We start from the raw sequence: 5,192 nt of genomic DNA, 5'->3' as shown, positions 1-5,192 counted from the left end.
GAAAAGAGGAGTGGAAAAGATATACTATATAAAAAGCGTCCTCGGCTGCATTTGTGTTTAATGACAATCTAATTTGCAATTATAATGTCTTAAGCAAGGGGAAATTTGATTTCAATGTACAATTTACTTCCTGTATTTTGTGCGTACATCTTGGGCAAACGTACCATCGAGATCCAGCGAAGATGCGACCGTGGTAACATTGGGATATAGTTTAATAATTACTGGTTTTACTTTACCCGATGTCTGCGGAGTAAAGTAGAGAAATATTGCAGGTATATTAAAACATAAATAAGTAAAATAATAATTTTGAGACGCGTGAAACCAAGGAGTGCCTGTCAAAAAGGTATACTGTGAAGGTACGATGTGCTTGCTGTGAGAGGCAAAAAGGTGGCTGTAGAGACTATTCAGCGTGTTCATATTGTCTTAAGATGTGGAGGGATATATCCACATCGCTAGTCTCGCGGGGTAGTTGACGGAGAAGTGGCTTGTCGAAAGAAAGCATGGAAGAAACAAAATGATAAATGGTTTAACAAGTAGAACATTGACTACCAAAAATTTTTCAAATTAAAAAATGGGTGGCAGAAAAAATCAGATATGTCATGTAGGCAAACCAGTTAGGTACGAAAAAAGTCTATTATGTCAAAGAATTTAATCTCACATGCGAACATGACGAAAAAGAATATTTAAGAACCAAGATCAAAGGAAAGGCAAAAATCTTAATCACTCAATTGAGATCTAGTTCCCACCATTTGAGGTCTGCCACTAGTAGATGCAAGGTCCTAAGGAAAAGTGGGAGAACAGAATTTGTAGATTCTGCAGCGAGAGTGTGGTGGAAACAAAGTGGCACTATCTAAAGGATTGTACAGCATACGAAGACATTCACAACCAACACAAGAAAAGGTTAAAAGTGAACAAAATGAAAGACCTTTTCAAAGGATTGAGATTCCTCGAAGGGGCCATTTTACTTTTGCAGATTCACAGCAAAAGAGATAGGCTCGAGAAATCACATTAGACTAACTAGGAGTTTTATGTGGGCCCTTTGGACTTATGGCCTCATGGGCGTCATTAAAAAATCTTTCATTTCATTTCCATCGCGAGCCACTCTCTAAGCTCAATAATGGGGGATATGGGATATTCTCTTTTTTTTCAACTCTTGCTTGATGTGGGCACTGAGTATCTCACACCTCTCCAAATGAGAAATAAAGAATGAGGATATTTGAGTATTTATGTTCTCTCTTGGGTAAGGGATCGTCTTTATTATATATTTTTACTGTAACTATGTATATTTTTAGATATATATTTGTTGTAGAGCTTTTCATTTTGTGTGGAAAGAATGATTTATGATAAACAAGAGTTCTAAGGAGTAAGAGTTCTTGTCTTTTGTGAAGGTTGGAATAGTAAATCAATTAATGTTTATGTGATGTGCAATTTTATTTTATTTTAGTAATTTTTCTTTGATTTTCAGTTATAGCCACATATAATTTTTGGAATCCAACAAGGTGAAATTTAATGGAGAAGTTTTTATGATTGAAAGCACAATTGCATTTGAGTTTTATATTTTTAATAACAATTAAAAGAACTATATAATATGATTCAAAATATTGATAAAAAAAAATTACATGATTTAATCCAAAAATAAAACATACCAAGAAAATCAGATCACATTCTAAAAATTTAAATTTGAGCATCAATTAACAACTTTAGCTTAAAATAATCTAGAACTGGAGAGTTCATCGAGGTCTTTCTAGATGCATTCTTCTTTTCAATGTTAAAAAGGCTCCCATCATATAAACATCTCAAGGCTTCTTTGTCAACAAAATGCTCAAAAATACCTATTTAATATGACATAGCAATTAGACACAATTATAAAATTTTGACAAACCAATATGCACTTACCGTCAAAAGAAGTCATTCATATACAGGCCTAACCCCTCCTTAAATAGACTCTATATTTCATTTGATACAAATGGGCCTATTTCATTCTCCAGGTCATGTTGAAGGCTTCATAATTTTAACAGTCATGAATTCCTTCTAAGAAGGTGTCTCTCCCAAGATAAGGCCCTGGGTCTTAACTACTTCGATGAAGAAACACAAAAGTTAGATGAGAAGCCACATGCGCCAAATTGTGGCTTAAGAAGGATGGAAGAACTAAGCAATGTCAAAAAAAATTTAGTAGAATAGTCATAGAGCCAATGACCATGTAAATGGAAAATCAACCCAAACATCTAGGAGGATAACAAACATATAATGGATTGCCTTCTTTTGGAGAAAAACAAATCTGGTCTACATATAGTCCAAGAAATAAATAATTTTAAAATCATTAAATTTTGGTTTTGTTCGTACTATTACCGACAAATTGTTTAGCTAATTATTTTTAAGCATAACCAAAAGGATATAGTTTCATTTGTTGTCAAAACACCCCCACCAAAGAAGTCAAAACCTAAAGTACTTTGATGCTTTGGACATGCCCTTTATGTCATAGCTATTTATTTGTATAACTATAATTCTTTACACCTTTTGCATTTCATGACTTTTAAAATAGCTATGAGTACTTCGAGGTTTAAAATTAAAAGCTATTATGCAAGAAAAGTTTGTAAGATCAATAGTAGTATCTATACATTAAATGGAGATCAGTCTCAAATCATAGATTTTGGCTTGTTGTCACTCACATTTCAACATTCTTTTCTCCATCTTCAATATCATATGGGCACCTTCATTACTACCTTCATTAGAAGCTCTCTTTTGGTGCCATGCCTGAGTTATTTTATTCTTTCTACTCTGGCATTTTGTATTCTTGTGATTTAGATCTCTAGTATTTTGTATTCTTTTTATCCAGATCTCCCTGGCAAAGGAAGCACATGTTCTTAGAAAGTCTACCTCAACTACAAATTTGAAAACTAAAACAAACATTAATGAAAATAGAAGTTAGAATTCTTATTCGTCCATTGCAATATAAAAAGTTAAAATGAATGCTGAAATTCGATATCATGTCTATGGTTGACGAAGTGATATGTAATAGACAAATCTAAATATTGGAGCCAATGTTATTTTTATTTGCAGGTTCTAATTTTAAAAATTGGAGTCAATGTTATTTTTCTTTGTAGTTTATATGTAACAGATTATGTTTTACATGCTTTGCTATGACAATTTAAAAAATAAAATTAAGTTTATAGAAAAATGAGGAGTTTTACAAAATATTTTTTTTATAGAAAAGTGAGAAATTTTATAAGTAGAGAATAAGAAAGGAAAACTAGCAACAAGTTTAGTTTCTTTATCATTTTTATTTTCAATCTTTTATGAACACATTATTCTCTCGTTGAGATTTCTAGAAATGAAAATATTTACATAGATAGTTGGAAGCCATGTCTCTTATAAACTTGTTATTAGTTTGTATTATATACTTCATATTGTCTATTAAATACTCAAATTAATTTAGATTCTTCATGAATACAATATATGAATTTTAGAAGCTTGTTTTTGGTTAATTTACTATTTTTCATATGTAATAATAGGTTTTCAAGATTATTTCAACAAAAATATTGATATATATGTTTTACTATTAAAAAAATAAATTTACAATCATTGTATACACATTATTTTTAAATTTTTAAAACATCAATATTTTTCATTAAAAAAATTAAACAAAAAAGTTAAAATGATAACAAAAATTCACATAATAGATAAGATAATGGTGGCCATCTAATTCTAAATTTGATTAGCAATAATAACATAAATTCAATACATTACAAACATAGATTGAAATTCCAAGATTAAAAAATAACAGGACAATAGTTCAATTTTGCAGGTCATATTATTTTCAATGTCTCAATAAAATAATAGTAATGAATATTATTAATATATGGAGAAAAAGTTATTGAATAGAAGCTAATATGGATAATGTGAATATTCTTCAAAGCAATTTGAAATAAACGCTTATGAGAAAGATGTAACATTTGAAAGGATTGAACATTTAAAGGAAGGAGGAACATGCATTCGACAATGATGAAGATAGTAATCAATAAGGTGATCAGAATATGTAGAAATAAAAATTTTGAAAAATAAAATTAAAAATAGGTGCACTTTTATGATGCTTCTACAACAACAGCCTAATATTAGCCTTCTCTATCATTCATTCATTTGAAACACAAGGATCGACTCTACTCGAGGCCTCATACATAGTGGGACAAACTACCTCTTTGACTTGTACATTATGCCTACTCATTGCCTGCACATTGTAATACTTATTATAACTACACCACAAATCAAAATTTCCATGCCCTTCTTCATCTTGTCTTTCAAGATACCTAAAATTGTAATTGATGTTGCAATCCATCTACTTGTCTCCTTTTTGTTAGTGAACAGATTGTCCTCCAAAGAAATACATACAGATTAACCCCAAAAAGCTTAGATGGGAAGATTGAATATATACTAACAGTTGGGTCACTTTGCTATTGAAAAGCATAAGTGCCCTCTGAATTTATCCGGGTACAGCTCCCCGTGTATAATTTACAATGAATTTAGAGAAATACAAGTACAGATGCTTTTAACCAGAAGGTACAAAAGGTGGACAGACATCCGCTCGTAAATATGATGTAGATGGGAAGAGACCGATTAACTAAAAGAAAACAATAAGCAAATGATACAAATCTCATTTACCCAATCGTGACATTAAAGAAAAAATGCAGAAAGAAAGATGAATTGTTTTTTCCAAACACACGAATAACAAAGTCCAAACTCTTAATAATAATCACAGCAATAACTATATGCATCAAAATTACGTATAAAGACAATTAAACTAACTCAAATATTAACATTAACCAGAAAGCTAATACACAAACCCAAAGTTCTGGTATACTAAAACTCTCTTCCTCTAAAAGCAACAAAACAAAGAAAAATCTGCTTCTTGACACATTCTAATCATTCATTCAGAAAATTATATATCCTCCTATAGCACAAAATCCACAGAAAAATACAATCCCCCTCCTCTGCATTATAAACAGAACAAAATAGAGCAGAAAACTCCCCCCTCTCGGAGGCCCAATGTCTATAAAAAAAAGGAAGTCTCTTCCCTGGCAAAAACTGGAATCCCTCTATGTCTCTGTGGTTGCGATAAATAATAACGAAACCAATGTCATTCAATTTTGTAACTAAATCTTGAAAACAGTTTCTCCTCGCTTCCCTTTTTCATAATG

This window comes from Cupressus sempervirens, chromosome 8, assembly GCF_028749045.1.
Source record: "Cupressus sempervirens isolate cs-2001-9-10 chromosome 8, ASM2874904v1, whole genome shotgun sequence".
NCBI lineage: Eukaryota > Viridiplantae > Streptophyta > Pinopsida > Cupressales > Cupressaceae > Cupressus > Cupressus sempervirens.
The sequence above is the reverse complement of the archived record's forward strand: the minus strand, read 5'-3'. Positions refer to the sequence as shown.